At 50.8% G+C, this 18,702-nt stretch overlaps 1 long non-coding RNA gene across 1 annotated transcript in view; it reads right to left on the minus strand.

The window, feature by feature from the left end:
• Positions 1 to 12,098, minus strand: part of LOC138467175 (uncharacterized) — a 64,361-nt gene extending 52,263 nt beyond the window's left edge. The window contains exon 1 of the long non-coding RNA XR_011268095.1: positions 11,961 to 12,098. This is a non-coding gene — a long non-coding RNA (uncharacterized lncRNA). The remainder of the gene's footprint in view (positions 1 to 11,960) is intronic.
• Positions 12,099 to 18,702: the final 6,604 nt, after the last annotated feature.

The raw sequence follows: 18,702 nt of genomic DNA on the forward strand, positions 1-18,702 counted from the left end.
AACACAGTTATATGGAAAGCAGTCCCAACCCTTATTCCTAACTAGACAACTCTTGGTTAACACCACATAATTCAAACAGAGGTGAGTGCTTAACTTTAGATGACACTCTAGTAGGTTCAAAGAAGGGGGGGAAAAATAGCAGAAATAGGATAAACACACCACTCTAAGGTCAAGAACACTTTTTGTAAGTTCAAGGAAGCACAAAGTCACAGGTGAGCAAAAGTCACTAGGCAGGGCCCACTCTTAGAGCAGACAGAGCGAAAATGTGCCCAAGATCACACAGTTATTAGGGATTCAGAGTCTTGCAAAAGAGTTCGGAAAGAGTTTAAAGAGGCTTAGAAAGTTTAGCCAGGGTGTCCCAGGCAATCCCAGGTTCGAAAGCCGGGGGCTAAAACTACCCCGTACAGTCGGTGGCAAGGGAAGCCAGGCGGAACACGGTACCTTAAACGGGAAGGATCCTCCAGCGGTGGCAGTTGTTCCAGGCAGTGGCAGCAAGGCTCGACGTCGGTCAGAGAAGAAGAAGATCTCGCTGAAGAGCAGAAGAGGAAGGTCGTTGCACTGCCCGGGAAGAAACCAGCCGCGGAGTCCTCCGGTTAAAGGGTTGTACCGACTTTCGCGGTTGTGGTAAAAGTGTGGTATTCCGGTTGCCGGGGTGCTTGGCAATGGCAAGGCGGCCACGAGATACCTCGAAGAAGCGGAAAGAAGGTGAAAACTGGTTGTCCCCACCAGTCAAGGAAGGAGACACTCTGTTAAGAGCTCTCCTCGGTCGTTGGGAAAAGTGGTGAGACGGTTCAGCAGGGCTCCACCGGTGGTGTCGTCGTAGCAGGTCGGCTCAGCTCTTCCCTCGTCGGATTCTTAGGTCCTGTGGCGACTTCTAAAGTTCCAGTCCCCAAAGCCCTGCTTTTATGCAGCAAACCCCCATTCACCCAGCCTAGCTGTCACTCAAACATGCTAAGTGGTGAGCCGGCCGGCTCACCACTTGGGCCAATCAGGACGGAGTGCGACTTGAGTTACCAAGGTAACTCAGTCCAGGGTGCCTAAATCCCCCTCCACCCCTCCTAAGTACCCCAGACAGAGTGGCACCACTTTGGAGGGCTTCTGTGGAGAAGCCCGCCAAAAGTGGAACAAAGGGCTTCACTTTGGGTCAGAGTTACAGAGGCGAACGCCAACGCCATTTTAGAATCAAGTTTTGGCAAAAAATCCCAACCGGAGTTATAATAATAAATATATAAACCGGCGGTATGTTTGAGGCTACCGTAAATAAATAAATAAATGTATTAGCCTAAAACAATGGGAAATCCCATAGGAAAATATTCGCGGTTGAATATAAAAAGTAGTTTCCACTGCCACCAGCCAAAACTCGATCAGGGGGGATGGAGACGTGCCCCCTCGACTAACAGACCCTGGGGCAATCGAATTGCCCCAGCCAGTACATCCACAATATGATGGTTTGTACTGGTTCTGTTCAGGATTTAAGACTAGTAAAGTCATTGGTGACTTTACATGCCCTGGGAGACAGTAGTCAGTCCCAGGGTATGGAGTCTATGTTGGGGAGTCCCTAGGACACCCCTGGGTTACTGCACAGAGGGTGCTGTGTAACCCACATCACAAAAATACATGAGGCCCTATGGGGTAAAAGACCCCATAGCCCATTCAACACAAGGTAAACCAAAGAAACATACTTCAAACATGCCCAAGAGTGAGGGTAAAAGTGTCTCACTCTTGGCAGGAGAAAAAAAGAAACCCCAGAAATCCAGCAAAGCTGCTGGGGGACTCACTAGGTAGGGAAATTCAGCCTAAACAGAGAATTCTCCCTAACACCCCCCACCCTTATCATCTGGTCCGATCACTTCATTGTCCCTTTCAACATTCGCTCACCCGCCCCGCTCCCTGTACCCGTACCAGAACCTCTAAATCTACACACATCGTGGAAGAAACTAAAAATCCTTCCCGACCTAGCTGACGCGCTCCTACAGTCTCCTCCCCCTACCTCCCCACGCAATGAACACTTGACCACCGACGCCTTTCACTGATGGCTCAATACATCATTAATCCCGCTCACCCCCACTTGCCAATCATCTGCTCGCCATGGCCCTTTTCCAAGATGGTTTACACCAGAACTGAAGACTGCAAAACAATTATATAAATCCCTCGAACGCAAATGGTGGAAAGATAAAACCACCCTGAGCAGATCCACCTTGGCCCGGCACCATCGCCACTTCAAAGCCGAAATCCAGAAAGCAAAAAAAGCCCATTACAACTCTTGAATCCTCAACTGTGAAAACCCCAGCAAGGAACTCCACAAAATCATCTCTGACTTCACCAAACCAAATCATCTCTGACTTCACCAAACCATCATGTACCACCAACAATTAACCCCTTCTCAGTCACTCTGCAACTCACTCTCTCTCCACGTCTACACCACTGCTCTCAAAAGAACAAACTCCCTAATCAACAAACTGGCAATCTTGCACCCACCACACAATCCATCCACCCCACCTGCCAACCCACCGCCTGCAACTGTAACCCACCCGACCTTTGTCTCGTTCACTCCAAGATCAACTGAACAATTTCTCAAATCTCTCTCTGCTCGGAAACCTTCCGGGCTCCCACTAGACCCCTGCCCAGCCTCAACCCTCAAAGAAATATTTACATCTACCTGCGCAGGAGAATACGCGAGAACCATCATAAACGACTCCCTCTCCTCAGGAATTTTTCCCGACGCGTTCAAAACTGCTCATGTCAAGCCCCTTCTAAAAAAACCTTCCCTCGACCCTCTTGACCCCAAAAACTACCGCCCCATCTCAAACACCAGGTTCCTTGCTAAACTCATCGATCAAACCGCTTACTCCCAACTAAATGCCTTTGTCGAAGCCAACAATCTCCTAGAGCACGCTCAATCAGGTTTCAGACCACGACACGGAACCGAAACCACCCTGATCTCAATCTGGGAGGACCTTAAAAACACTGCAGACTCTGCGGCATGCGCTGCACTAATCCTTCTTGACCTATCCGCCGCCTTGGACACAATCAACCACTCAATCCTCCTTGACCGCCTCCACTCCCTAGGAATTCGTGAAAACGCTCTCAAGTGGATAACATCCTTCCTCAACAATAGGAACCAAATAACCCTCCTCTCCTTCTTTGTTTCCGCCGCCCGACCAGACAATACCGGAGTTCCACAAGGAGTGTGCCTATCAGCCCTCCTGTTTAACCTCTATATGTCCACGCTCCCACGAATAATCCGCTCGCACAATATCCTGTACTACAACTACACCGACGGCACCCAACTAATCCTAAAACTCCTTAACTCAAAACCCAGCTGCCAGCCCGACCTCGCTGCCTGCCTCCTTGACATTGATCACTGGATGACCACAACCACCTCCTTTTAAACCCCACCAAAACTGAAATCCTGATGTGTGGCAACACCTAACTTCTTTCACCCCCTCTACCCCGGCCATCATCCATGGGAAATCCCTCGACAACCTCAACCTCAGTAAATAACCTTGGATGCACTCTCGACTCTGACCTAACCCTCTCGCACCAAGTCAACAAAGTCTCCAAGTCCTGCCACTACCACCTCAAAATTCTTAGGTGCATTTTTCCATACCTCTCCTTTCCCAACAGATTCGCTGCAGTCCAATCAATTGTAATGTCAAGACTGGACTATGCTAACTCCCTCTACCTCGGAGTCCAAGCATACCACCTGACTAAACTACAAAGAGCACAAAATGCAGCAGCCAAACTGCTACTAGCACTTGGCCCAAGAGACCACACCTCCCCAGCTCTCAAAACCACTGGCTCCCGGTTGGACGAAGGGTGACCTTCAAAATCTTATGCATCTCTCACCAAGCAATGCATAAAACCAGACCTCAATACCTTCAAGGTAGTACAGATAAAACCCTACCATCCACCGCGCACTCTAAGATCAAGCTCTTCCCGCCACCTAGTGATACCAAACACCAACTCAGTCAGGTTAGTTGGATCATCATTCTCAGCCTTGGTCCCCACTCTGTGGAACTCACTTCCACCCCACATTCGACTCACCGAAGACCTCATGTCTTTCCGCAAATTACTGAAAACGTGGCTCTTCCCTTAAAAATCGACTCTTAGCACAAACAGAATAAACAACCACAATAAACAGAAACCCAAGGTTGTTAAATCAAATATAACAATCCAGCATAGAGACCTGATCGGACAAACAGAAAACTAAAACGGCCAGTGTAAATAAAACAGATAAACTGAGTAGAACTAATGAAGTGGATGAAACGGATGAAGTGGATGAAACGGATGAAGTGGATGAAACGGATGAAGTGGATGGAACGGATGAAGTGGATAGAACGGATCAAGTAGATGAAACGGATGAAGTGGATGAAGCAGGTGGAACGGACGAAGTGGATGAAATGGACAAAGTGGATGAAACGGACTAAGTGGATGAAACGGACAAAGTGGATGAAGCAGGTGGAACGGACGAAGTGGATGAAACAGACGAAGTGGATGAAACGGACGAAGTGGATGAAACGGACAAAGTGGATGAAATGGAAGAATTGGATGGGATGAAAGAAGAATTGGATGGAACGGAAGAACTGGAGGGAATGGAAGAACTGGAGGGAACGGAAGAACTGGAGGGAACGGAAGAAGAGGGGGAATAGAAGAAGTATCCTGAACAGACGAAATATAAGGAACGGATGAAATATAAAAAGATGGAATGGGAGAATTGGATGGAACGGAAGAACTGGAGGGAACGGAAGAAGAGGAGGAATAGAAGTACCCTGAACAGATGAAATGTAAGCAACAGATGAAATATAACAAACAGATGAAATATAAAGAACGGATGAAGTAGACAAAACGGAAAAGCAGATCGAACGTGTGGAAAGGATGGAGTGGATGGATAAAGTGGATAAAGGAATGGAGGGAGTAGATGGAACAGGTGGAGTGGATAGAATGAATGGAATGGATGGAACGGATAGAACGGACGGAACAGATTGAGTGAATGAAACAGATAGAGTGAATGAAACGGATGGAACGGATGGAAAGGAGAGCTGGTTGGACTGAGTCTACTTGTCAGAATGAACGGTTGGAGAGGATGGAGAGGATGGAGCAGATGGAGCGGATGGAGCAGATGAAACAGATGGAACAGAGTGGACATACTGGCTGGAGTGGATGGAACGGAGTGCTAGCTCAAGTGGATGCACTGGCCGGAACGGATGGAACCGACTGAGCGAATGGAACAGACGAAACAGATGGAACGGAGTGGACGTACTGGTTCGAATTAATGGAACGGATGGTATAGATGGAACAAAAGGAATAGATGGGACGAATGGAAGTCGGAACAGATGGGGCAGATGGGAACGGAAGAAATGGATGAAACACGCAGACTGGATGGAACGGATGGAGTAGATGCAACGGATGGAGTGGATGGAACGGATGGAGTGGATGGAACGGACAGAGTGGATGGAACGGACGGAGTAGATGGTAGGGATGGAACGGATAGAACAGATGAGTGGATGGAACGGATGAGACGAACAAGCAGATTGAACGGATGGAAAGGATGAGTAGTTTTAACAAATGGAACAAATCGAGTGGATGCAACGCATGCAGTGGATGAAACGGATACAGTAGACAGACCAGATGGAGTTGATGAAACAAATGGAGTGGATGGAACAGATGGAGTGGATGGAACAGATAGCGTGGATGGAACAGATAGAGTGGATGGAACGGATGAGTGGATAGAACACATGGAGTAGATGGTAGGGATGGAACGGATAGAGCGGATGAGTGGATGGAACGGATGAGACAAACGAGCATATTGAACAGATGGAAAGGATGGGTAGTTTTAACGAATGGAACTGATGGAACGAATCGAGTGGATGGAACGGATGCAGTGGATGAAACGGATACAGTAGACAGAGCAGATGGAGTTGATGAAACAAATGGAGTGGATGGAACAGATGGAGTGGATGGAACAGGTAGAGTGGATGGAACAGGTAGAGTGGATGGAACAGGTAGAGTGGATGGAACTGATGGAGTGGTTGGAACTGATGGAGTGGTTGGAACTGATGGAGTGGATGGAACGAATATAGAAGATGGAACGAATTAGAGCAGATGGAGTAGATGGAACAGATGGCGTGGATGGAACGGATAGAGCAGATGGAACTAATGGAGTGGATGGAACGGATAGAGCGGATGGAACACACAGAGTGGATCGAATAAATAGGAAGGATGGAACAGATAGAACACATTAAACGGATGGGAAGGATGAAATGGGTCTACGGAATGGATGGAGTATATCATGTGGATGAAGGGTTGAGTCGATGGAATCGATGGAAGGACTAATAGATTAAATGGATGAAACAGACGAAATGGATGAACAGACGAAGGGGAATGAACAGACAGAGTAAATAAAACGGATAGAATAGATGGTACAGATGGAGTGCTTGATCTCAAGCGCCTTACCGATAACCACCATATCACACTACCATGCTTACTCTCTCCTATACACCACCACTCAATTAGAACACAGCGATACTATGACACATTCGGTATAAGCTGTTCTCATGCTAACACCCGCCACATACTCCTCATCATCCTAAGTAAACACAGCTAGCAGAGAACACACCGCTAGCTTAAGCGTCTCCTCGGGCCTAACGCAGCCAGAAATCAGTCTGGGGCCCTCATTGCAAGGTGGGCGGTAAGGGCACCGGTGCCGGTAATCCCTTACCGCCCTACTACGAGTTCCCTTAGCGGGACCCGCAAAGGGACTTTGGAGCTAATAACGGTACCGTAATTAACGGTACAGTTATTAGCACCTTCCCCATTCCCATTGAGCCCTATGGGACTGAAATGGGAATGGGGAAGGGCCCTGGTGAATGGGGAATTACCGGTCCCGCCAACCTTGGAATGGAACGGTAATTGCTCCATTCACCAGGGAGGAGTCGGTAGGGTTTTGGAGGCAGCCATGGAGCTAATAGCTCCATGGTTACCTCCAACCTCGTAATGACGCCCTGGGTGTCAATCCTCCAGAATGAACACATATACCTGACCTCCCAAACACCACACCTACCGCTAAGAAGCAGCTATCATGCAACTGCCACACCGGCTGCACACATATCCAGTGCACCCATGCACCTTATGATTCTCTCTCTACTGACTTGAACTACGGTTCCCGAGGGCGTTCAACCTACCAGCGCTTTGAGATCATACCTATGATACTTAAGGCGCTATATAAATGCCAAGTAACATAACATAATATAACAATAAGTACAGGACATGGGGCATTCCTATGCTGAATCATTTGACAAGGAATGCACACCTCCAATATCATTTCGCCATCAATATCGGCATCTTCAAAACTGCCCAATCGATACCCCACTCAATGGCTGAACAGGGTCAATACACAAAACAGTCCACCACTAACCTTCCTCTTCATCTCGGTCTATGAGAACTATCGTGAAATTCGCAATGTGCTCCCCCTTCAAATCTAGCCTGAAAATAGTACATGGGACATGGTCTTTGGGCAGAGCTGGTCCGAAAGAAAAGTCAGACGGCACTCTCCATAGCTTGCTGTGAACGCCTGTTACCCAACTCAACAACGCTGTTACTGCACGGGTACTCCCCTAGTAGCGCCGTCACTGAACATTGCTCTCGTTATCGCCAAAACTGTCATAACAGATTCCTGGCATTGAACCCATTACCCTTTCTTTGGAGAACAAACCCTTTCTTTGGAGAACAAAATGGTCATATTCAGTTTGCTTAACAAATCCCTTCCCAACAAGTTTACTGGTGTCAACTTTGAAATCAATAGTGGTGCTCTGGGCTGAAGGAGGACAAGAACAGTGGGCGGGGTCAACAATATCCCAGCCCTCAGTGGCAACATGGAGGCCCGTAGTGAGGAAGAGGGGGGTTTCGAGGAGGAGGTGGTTTTGGACCCGGGTTGTTGGTTTCAGACAAGAGGGTTGGACTGTTAGGAATGGACAGGGACAGATGTGAGTGGCGCCCAGTGCGCTGTGTAGATGCAACGGTACACCTAAAGGAAATTATGATGACAAATTGTTTGAAAAAAACGACAAAGATGGGGTCATTATCCTAGAGATCTGTAACCCCTGTGACATAATGATACAGTACCGAAGAGTGCAGTGTCCCTTGATGGCAGCATTAACTCCACCTCTACTTACAAGAGAACTTACAACACGTGCCTTGACAGTTGTGGACTACAAATCCACATGATGTTGGGTTATTGAAAGACGTGACCCCTGTGCGCATAACACTAAAGCCAGTTGCCGTGCTGCCCAGGGTAAAACATTATCCATTATCGAGGGAGGCAGAGGAAGGTATTAGAAAGACAATACCGGCCCTACTGGACCAGGGGATCATCGTGCCATCTACGTCCCTGGGTAACACAGTGATATACCCGGTCACAAAATCAACGCAATTGGACAGTGAACGGCAAAAATGATCAAACAGTTTGACGACTTAAAAGAAGTCATTAGTTCGGCATCCGTACTAGCCACCACACATTACACGCAGGAATTTTACTTGTTTTCACATTCGGATGGCCATCTTATGACGGCGGTATTAACTCAGAAGAGCACTATATGCCATAAGCCATTGGCCCATTATAGCAGCACTTTGGATACAGTGATGCAAGGGCAGTTTGCATGCGAACAAGCTTTAGCAGCTGCTGCTTTTGCAATAGAGAAAAGTTCTACAATTGTAATGGTGTTCAGTCATGTTGTATGTGGAACATTCTTTGTTTGCCATTCTAGAAACGTCAAAATCTGCTCTGACTGTGCAAAGGTCTTCCGCATATGAGATATCATTTCTAAACCCCATATTCAGGTGGTTAGCTATAAAACAGTGAACCCTGCCACCTTTTTAACAGACATGCCTACAACAGAGGACTGATGAGGGGGAGGAGGATGACATTCCCAAAGCAAGGGACTGTGCATGACAGAGGGTGAGGTACTTTTTGTTGACGGCTCTTCCACAATTGATCAGGAGGTTGGGCAAAGATGGACAGGGGCAGCAGTAGTATGACTTGTGGAAGGAGAGTATAAGACAGTGTTTATGAAAAGGTTGCCCATGCATTATTCTGCACAGGCTGCGTAACTCACAGCGCTCATTGAAGCATTAAGAGCGTCTAAAGGGCCCATCTCCCAGATTATCGAACTTCAAGGAAGAGAACCTGTGTGGTCACAGAGAGGCTGTAAGCAATCCCGACAGATCTGTTAACGTAGCATTTAAGGTTCCAGGGAGACAAAAAGGGGACCGTCCACCCAGGGTAGTTTCTAGTCCATGTGGTGCCCACGCTGAAAAACTACATTGCGACCCCCAGCCCCATGCTCAGCATGAGTGCCACTCCCAAACTACACCCCACGTTAGGCAACTCCTACCCAGTGTCAATAAATCACTGCTATACAAATGAAACAGGTTTTATTACATTGCGAGTCAAGAACTTTGCAAAAACGCTAAATGCTAGTGTGGGACCGTTTTGTTTGGTTTAAGTGTGCCACTTTCATGAGTTACTGCACTATGCAACTAGTAGTTTTGAGCATTGTTGCTGAATAAATAACCTTTAAATCGCACAATTTGCATTACATTTTATCAAAAACCTAATGTAAATTGTCCAAGCCATTTGCAACTATGAGCCAAGTTTTCATTGGTGCCCGAGCCAATTTTATGCCCCAGTCCGACCCTGGTGGCTGTCAAAAGTGAGCCACTGAGGTTGTATTCCCAGGGCAGGTGCGGATGATGGGAAGCACTTTGTACAAAAAAAGTAATCATAGAAAAGGGATCAGGAACAGGAGAGGCCGGAGGAGTAGCATGGCCGGGCCTAGGCATCATTCAGCCCTCCCGGGGACCTCCCGGGTGGGTGCTGCAAATGCCCATCTCTCAGCCCCTCATACAGATGCCCACTGCACAGCCCCATGTATAGCTGCCCACTGCATAATCCCCATTTGCAGACACCCACTGCATAGCAACCGAACAAATGCCCACTGCATATTGCCTCCTTGCAGACACCCACAGCACAGTCCCATGTAGAGCTGCCCACTGCATATCCCCCCTTGCAGACGTCCACTTCATAACCCCCTTAGCAGACATCCACTGCACAGAACCCGTACAGATGCACACTGCAGAGTCCCCCATACAGATGACCACTGCATAGCCCCCCTTGCAGACGCTCACATCAGAGACCCTTGTACAGATGCCCACTGCACAGATGCCCACTGCATATTGCCCCCTTGCAGACACCCACTGCACAGTACATGTAGAGCTGCCCACTGCATATCCTCCCCTTGTAGAGGCCAAAAGCACAGTCTTCTGCACAGGTGACAACTAAACAGACCCCGGTACAGATGCCCACAGTACAACCCCCTGTACAGGCACCCACTGCACAGCCCCCAGACGCTCACATCAGAGACCCCTGTACAGATGCCCACTGCACAGATGCCCACTGCATATTGCCCCCTTGCACACACCCACTGCACAGTACATGTAGAGCTGCCCACTGCATATCCTCCCCTTGTAGAGGCCAAAAGCACAGTCTTCTGCACAGGTGACAACTAAACAGACCCTGGTACAGATGCCCACAGTACAGCCCTCTGTTCAGATGCCCACAGCACAGCCCCCATACAGACGCCCACTGCACAGCCCTCTGTATAGATGCCCACAGCATATCCCGCTGTATGAATGCCCATCTCACAGCACCAGTGGTGGAGAGGCCTACGGGGAACTCCTGCGATTTCCTGGTGGGCCTCTGTACCATGGGCCACTTTTCAGTGGGATGAAGTCACAAATTTGTTACAAAATTTCCAATATATGTTACCATGGGGCCACTTGGAAACACATTTCCAGGGCCACATTTGGTTCCATTGCACAGCACCCTGCACTGGTGCCCACTACACAGGCCCTTGTGTAGATGCCCATTACACCCCCACCCCGTGCAGATGCCCACCACTGGGCCCTTGTGTAAGATGCCCAATACACCCCCACCCCGTGCAGATGTCCACTACACCCCCACCCCATGCAGAAGGCCCATTACACCCCCGCCCCGTGCAGAGGCCCAGTACACGGCCCTTGTGTAGATGCCCATTACACTCCCACCCCGTACAGATGCCCACTACATGGCCCTTGTGTAGATGCCCATTACACCCCCACCCCGTGCAGATGCCCACTGCACAGCCCTTGTGTAGATGCCCATTACACCCCACCCCCTGCAGATTCCCACTGCACAGCCCTTGTGTAGATGCCCATTACACTCCCACCCCGTACAGATGCCCACTACATGGCCCTTGTGTAGATGCCCATTACACCCCCACCCTGTGCAGATGCCCACTGCACAGCCCTTGTGTAGATGCCCATTACACCCCACCCCCTGCAGATGCCCACTGCACAGCCCTTGTGTAGATGCCCATTACACCCCCACCCCGTGCAGATGGCCACTACACCCCCACCCCGTGCAGATGGTCACTACACCCCCACCCCGTGCAGATGCCCAATGCACAGCCCTTGTGTAGATGCCCATTACACCCCCACCCCCTGCAGATGCCATTACACCCCACCCCCTGCAGATGCCATTACACCCCCACCCCGTAGAGATGTCCATTACACCCCCACCCCGTGCAGATGCCCACTACACCCCCACCCCGTGCAGATGCCCACTGCACAGCCCTTGTGTAGATGCCCATTACACCCCCACCCTCTGCAGATGCCATTACACCCACACCCCGTACAGATGTCCACTACATGGCCCTTGTGTAGATGCCCATTACACCCCCACCCAGTGCAGATGCCCACTACACCCCCACCCCATGCAGATGCCCACTACACCCCCACCCCGTGCAGATGGCCTAACACCAAGTGTGTGGGATCTGATGTTTGCATTGGGGAGCGGGAGGGGAACCCACAGATACTGTGAGCGATCAGAGCGTTGCTAGAGAATGACCCGTTATTAATTGTACATGCATGATGTATAGCGCTGCGACACAGCCGTGGCGCTTAAAGGCGCTGTAGAACCCTATGGCAGGTAATGGGGCCCAGTCCAGGCTGCATGTGCAACTCCGTAATGTATGTAAGAGGCGGCACCTCAGGGCAGTCGGGGAATGACTGCAGATTGGCCGGACCCGGGGCGCAAAACCAAAGAACAGATTGAGACACTGCTCACTAGAGCGTGCGCAGTAGGGCAGGAACCACGTAGCAAACTGCGCATGCTCAGGGGCCAAGAACCAAGACACCCATAACTCATGCAGAGCACTGGGACACTAATCACAAAAGTATGCACAGGGAACGTGTGATGAGCTGCGCATGCGTACATAATGGAACACCATGCGCATGCTCAATGATTGCGCATTGTGCTATGCTGCGCACGAGAGCCACCAGTAGAGCATGCGCAGCATAGCACAGAGGGATGCTCCGGGAGAACAATGCACAGACAGAATACTTATCACTGGAGCATGCGCAGTAAAAGGATGTCCTGTATTCAACACCCAGTGCCGAGACACTGGTCACTAGAGCATTCACAGGAAAGGACGAGAGGCACAGGCGGCAGTACGAACCAGCGGAGCATGCGCAGTGAAAGGATGTCAACCAGCGGAGCATGCGCAGTGAAAGGATGTGAACCAGCGGAGCATGCGCAGTAAACGGATGCTCAGCAATCATATCTTAAGCAGATGCCGAGAGCTGAGACATTACCTCCACGTCCACTCTTCCTCGTCCCAGTACTTACTTCATGAGGCACCCGCCTCCGACACAGGACCTTCTTCTATTTCTTTAAATCCCTATAACTCCTCCCCCACATCCATGTCACTCAGTTTAAATTTTTCCTGCCTCCGGCAGGTTGGACTTTTTCTTCCCGGTGCGGGGCACTGGGGAGCACCGATTGCTGGCCCCCTGGGGGGGGCTGTGTGGCGGGGCCCTCGCCTCCCTCAGGTGCGGCACTGCTCCTGGGCCCCCTGCGGGGCTTGGGGTCACAGTTGAGCTGGATTGCCTCGCTCGGTTCTTTGCTGGGCTCCGGACCGCAGCGTGAGCATTGTGTCCCAGGTCCTGCACGGCCCGGGGGAAGGTAAGGAGAGGGGAGGACTGGGCTTGATGTTTTTCCCCTCTCCTCCTGTTTTGGCCATCTTGATTCGACTTGGCAGTATGGGCTAGCCTTCCCTTTTGTTGTGAGGCCTCTCTGCTTCTTGTCGTGGGGTGACAGTGGCAGAGAGTCTTTGGGAGTGCGGGGGCTCTGTTCTGTCGCAGGCATGTCACATACCACCCGCTCCTCAGACACACACAGCACAGGATGCACCGGATGTTAGCTGCATTATCTGGGGGAAGGTAAGGAGAGGGGAGGACTGTGCTTGATATTTTTCCCCTCTCCTGCTGGTGTGGCCATCTTGACTCCTTCAACATGCCGTTTTCCTCGTGCTTTGTGTGCACATCTTTATTGGAAATGATGGCAAGCACTTGGCAGTATGGGCTAAGCCTTCCCTTTTGTTGTGAGGCCTCTCTGCTTCTTGTCGTGGGGTGACTGTGACAGAGTATTTGAAAGTGCGGGGGCTCTGTTCTGTCGCAGGCATGCCACATACCACCCGCTCCTCAGAGACACACGGCCCAGGATGCACCGGATGTCAGCTGCATTCTCTGGGGGAAGGTAAGGAGAGGGGAGGCCTGTGCTTGATGTTTTCCCCTCTCTTGCTGGTATGGCCATCTTGACTCCTTTGAAAGGCCGTTACCTCGTGCTCTGTGTACACATCTTTATTGGAAATGATGGCAAGCACTTGGCAGTATGGGCTAGCCTTCCTTTTTTGCTGTGAGGACTCTCTGCTTCTTGTCGTGGGGTGACTGTGACAGAGTATTTGAAAGTGCGGGGCTCTGTTCTGTCACAGACATGTCACATACCACCAGCTCCTCAGACACACACAGCCCAGTATGCACCGGATGTTGGCTGCATTCCTTGCGTGCTGCCTGTGAATACGGCGCAGATTTTGGAACCATCTGCAAGCGGCCGGAAGGGTACCGGCCTGGCATAGTCTACACTTCGGGTTCGAGTCTCAGTGGTGCTGACTCGGTCCTTCATCCTTGACCGATGCATTGGAACGATTTAGAGCATGGGGCTACCAGCTACTGGATACAGGGCTCAAGCCACCTCTCAGTCATGTGGTGTGTTTGGGTCTGTGCTAGCTATGGACGCAGACTCCTTGTCCTGTCCTCTTCCTCTAAACTGCGCAAGGGAAAGTCAAAGGAGTTGATTTGCTTTTCCCTTGTCCGGCATGGGATTATGGAAAATGATCATGGAAGTAACGGCCATGCAGGGGGTTCCCAGTGTCTCTTCTTTTAGGCCCTAGGTCCTCCGGTGCTGACGTGTTGCTTTCACGCCTCCTCTCAGACTTGTGGGAAGTGATAGGGCACATGGTGGCACATGTCTGTGCTTAGAGGGGTTCTCAGAGCCCCTGGTGCCGGTGGGGGGGATGTCACTTCAGTGGGTTTTCCAGTATAGGCATACCTCAGGTAGGGGGTTGCCTTTGATGTCGGCTATCCGGGATGGATTGCTTTGCCCCGCTTTGTGACAGTACTCTGCCCTTTTGACGCCAGCCTGGTGGCTCCTCTGTCGGCTGAGGGGGCCATAGTCTGCTGGACTTCTGGGCTGTCCAGTATCTTCCTTTTGATAGGTCAAATCTTTTTGTGGGCTGACAAGCATGCTGTTATATTGTGGCGCAGGCCTGTTTCAACGTCCTGTGATTTCCCTCTGGTGCAAGTGCAGTGACTGGCGGTTTTCCCTGGCTCCTCGTCTCTATCTTCTCGGAGGTGTATGGGACCGGTGGGGTTCGGCTTCCTGGGTAATGGGATCCGTCTGGAGGGGGTATCAGTTGCCGTTCCTGTCTCCTCCTGTCCAGGTTTGCATGGTTAGGACTTTGGTACCCAGCTCACGGTCCAAGTGGTTGGCCATGGGATCCGTTCTCTCCGAACGGTTGTTGTGGGTTACCGTCTTGCCCGTTCCTCTCCCTGTTCAGGGTCAAGTTTTCTACTTGCGGGTGTTCCTGGTCCCAATGCCTTCTAGGATGTGTCACCTGCTTATGGGTCTCAAGACCCTGCACTGCTTGTCCGGACGTCTGGGGAGAGCGTACTCTGGATGTTGTGCAGGGGGGGCGCTTGCTGGCTGTTCTGGGCTGGGTTCTCAGAAGGCAGTATGTCTCGACTCACCTGTTGCTGAAGTTACGGGGCACGTGGCGTCTTGCATGTTTTCCAGTTCCTTGAGCCTGTCTTCGGTTACGTCTCCTGGTGTCTTATACTCTCTCCCACTGGCTCCCGACATCTCGGCTTTCGTAGTTTTGTTTTCAGTGTCCCCAGCGCTGCGAGTGTCCCTGCTATGGTGGCGGGGGGTTTCAGGTCTACAGGCTGAGGTGTGCATGGTCCTTCCTCCTGTGACCTCTCCTACTACCAACACCAGCAGAAAGGGTATACATTGGGGGTCCTCTCAGCTCAAGGGTTGTGAGATCTGGGGAGAGCCGGTGATCATCCAATTGGCAAGAGTTGTGCCATTGTGCAAGCTCTGGTGTACTTCGAGGAGTTGCTGGACGGTCGGCGGTTTTTGGTCCGATCGGACAATACGACGGCCTTGGCATATGTGAACTGCAAAAGGGGTTCCGGCTGTTCCTTGAATGCTCTGACAGCGCTGATAGGCACCTGGAAGGAATCTCATCTGGTGTATCTGCTGGCCTCACGGATCAGAAGGGTGGACAATGTTCAAGCGGATCTTCTCAGACGCCGGTTTTCACTCCTCTGCAGAACTGGTCCTGTTGGCCCAGGTCTTTGCGGTGACCTGTGTCAGATTAGGGTCCTTGGTTCTAGACCTGTTTGCATCCCCGGCCTCAGCAGAAGTTCCCCTCTTCTGCTCTCGGTTTCAGGTTGAGGGGATTGGGGGATGGACGCCCTCTCTGTACAGTGGCCTTGGGGTTTTCCTTTATGCCTTTCCGCCTATTCCCCTTCTGCCCCGGGTGGTTTGGCGCATCTGAGTGTCCAGGGTGACTGTGTTGTTGTTGGCTCTGTTCTGGTGCCGCCAGAGTTGGCTCCCCTCTCTGTTGGAGCTTCGTTCCTAGGAACCTTGGCTGGTTCCGAGGTGGCCGTGTCCCCTTCAAGGGGATCTGCGGTTAGAATTCCACCGGATGCAATGGGCGGTGTGGCTATTGCTCAGTCTAGGTTGATATCTCAGGGGTTCTCAGATCCTGTAGTTGAGTCCAAATGGATGCTCTTAGACCCTCCACTCTGAAGGTGTTGGGCAGACATTGGGGCCATTTCCGAGACTGGTATGGGCAGTCTGGGATCCCTCCCCTGCGTTCTGGCCTCTGCTATCCTTCGGTTCCTCCAGGAGGGGTTTTGACAGGGGCCTGGCAGTTTTTCCAGGCTTTGCTCTCAGCGGGCCTCCATGAAATTCCTTTTGGGGGACTCTGACGGTCACTTGGATGGGGAGGTGTTGGTGGGGAAGTTGATCCAGGGTTTTTCTTCTTCCCTTCCTTGTGCTGATAAAGGGCTTTCCTTTTGGGATCTCCCTCTTGTATTACGGTTCCTTCATGGGCCTCCTTTTGAGCCCATTTCCGAGATTGATATCAAACATCTTACACTGAAATCTGCTTTTCTTATTGCCCTCACTTCTGCCCGTAGGCTTGGGGAGATTGGGGCTCTCTTATGTCACGCTCCTTTCCTGAGGGTGCTGCCAGACTCGGTGGTGCCGGGGTGTGGTCCGAAGTTTCTCCCTTCAGTTGTCTCTCGGGTTTCACACCTCTCAGGGTCTGGTTCTCCCTGACTTCTTTCATGATCCAAGAACGCCTGAGGAGGTGGCTCGGCTTAACATTGATGTCCGGCGGGACGCGTTGGAGTATTTGGCTTGGTTTGCCTTTTCCACCAATCTGATAGTCTTCTGATTGCTTGTGGTCTGGCTGGGGCTGGGCATAACGCATCTGTGGTTTCCATTTTCCGGTGGTTCCGGGTTGTGATCTCTAGGGCCTGTGTGGCTTCTGGCCTGCCTGTGCCTGCGCACAATCAGGGGCGGTCTACCAGGGGTTTCGCGGCTTCCTGGCCCGATGTAAGGAGGGTTTTTCTCTGCAAGAGATTTGTATGGCTGCCGCCTTGGCTGGTCTAGGCATTTTCATCAACCGCTATGGGTTGAGTTTCTCCCACTCGGGGGTTGGTTCCTTCGTGGTTGGAGTTTTTGTCTGTGGGGATGTGATTTAAGAGTTATTGTGGGTGTGTTTTGCTGCACTGTTTTTGGCTCTGTCTCATTGGGACCTTTTCCCCGTTGATGCTTTGGTATACCTCATGAAGTAAGTACTGGGACGAGGAAGAGTGGACGTGGAGGTAATGCTCTGATTACTTACCGGTAATCTTCATTACTCCTAGTCCTACTCTTCCTCGTCACAGTACTGACGACCCTCCTCACCCTCCCTGCGGGGATGGTCCCATGCTCCGGCTTGGTAATATGAAACTGAGTGACATGGATGTGGGGGAGGAGTTATAGGGATTTAAAGAAATAGAAGAAGGTCCTGTGTCGGAGGCGGGTGCCTCATGAAGTAAGTACTGTGACGAGGAAGAGTAGGACTAGGAGTAATGAAGATTACCGGTAAGTAATCAGAGCACTAATCACAGGAAAGGTCAGAGGTCTGCTCCGGGCATACTTGCTTACATTTGAAAATCAAAAACTCTATAGCCACACAAGAGTCCACCCAATTACACAAGGCTCCGCCCACATGTCAAAAAGGTAAACTATACTGAACGGGTGATCAGCTATGTGCACAGAACTGCATCAAATTTACCTGTGCCCGCAAAAAACCCGTTTACCATTTTTACAGTGACCTTTTGCATTTGAAAGCATTATGCTAAATCAGATAAAGGCATTTTTGGTAACAGACAGGTCTTCTCAGCTGCAGGCAAGAGGACCTACAAACATCATGCACACCCACACACCATTCCATTCAGAGACGGGCTTCCAGCCTCTTTAAGTTGATTCTGCGAATATTACCCTGGTTTCCCCGTTATAACTACAAGACTACGAGTCCCAGAATGCAGTTCAGTCATTTCACACTGGCATGCATCTTGTTATGCAGGACGTAAATAAAATTTGCAATGCCTCATATGATATGATGTGATGTGGCATTTATAACACACATGGGGCCTCATTACGAGTTTGGCGGCAGCCATGGAGCTAATGCTGCCGTTAAACCAGGCTCTTTACCGGGTTCCCAGAATGGGGAATTACTGGGCCATTCCGAGTTCGGAGGGCCCGGTCATTCCTCCCTCTGGGAACCCGGGTCCGGACCTTCCCTATTCCCATCTGTGCCCCCATAGGGCTCAATGGGAATGGGAGAGGGAGCTAACAACAGGCTGATTACGACAGGCCTGTTGTCAGCTCCCTCTTCCCCTCGCAGGACCCGGTAACGACACCTGGTTTTACCAGGCGTCCTTACCGGGTCCCACAAGGGGACCTCGTAATTTCGCGGTACGGGATTATCTGGTCCGCCTCCATAAGCCGAGCCCGTAAACCAGTTCCGCGAATCTTATAATGAGGCCCATGTACTCAAGTGTTTCTAGGCGCGACAAGACAAGGAGGCGGAAAGGGAGGACAAAATAACAATCTTACTAGCCCTTGTGTCATTCAGATTGTGCAAGTGCAGGGAAAAGCGAAGGGGAGTAGTGCCAGGTGTTAGGCAGAAACCTGTGCAGTTCCCT

The sequence above is a fragment of the Ambystoma mexicanum genome, chromosome 4q (assembly GCF_040938575.1).
Source record: "Ambystoma mexicanum isolate Mex_15411 chromosome 4q, UKY_AmexF1_1, whole genome shotgun sequence".
Lineage (NCBI taxonomy): Eukaryota > Metazoa > Chordata > Amphibia > Caudata > Ambystomatidae > Ambystoma > Ambystoma mexicanum.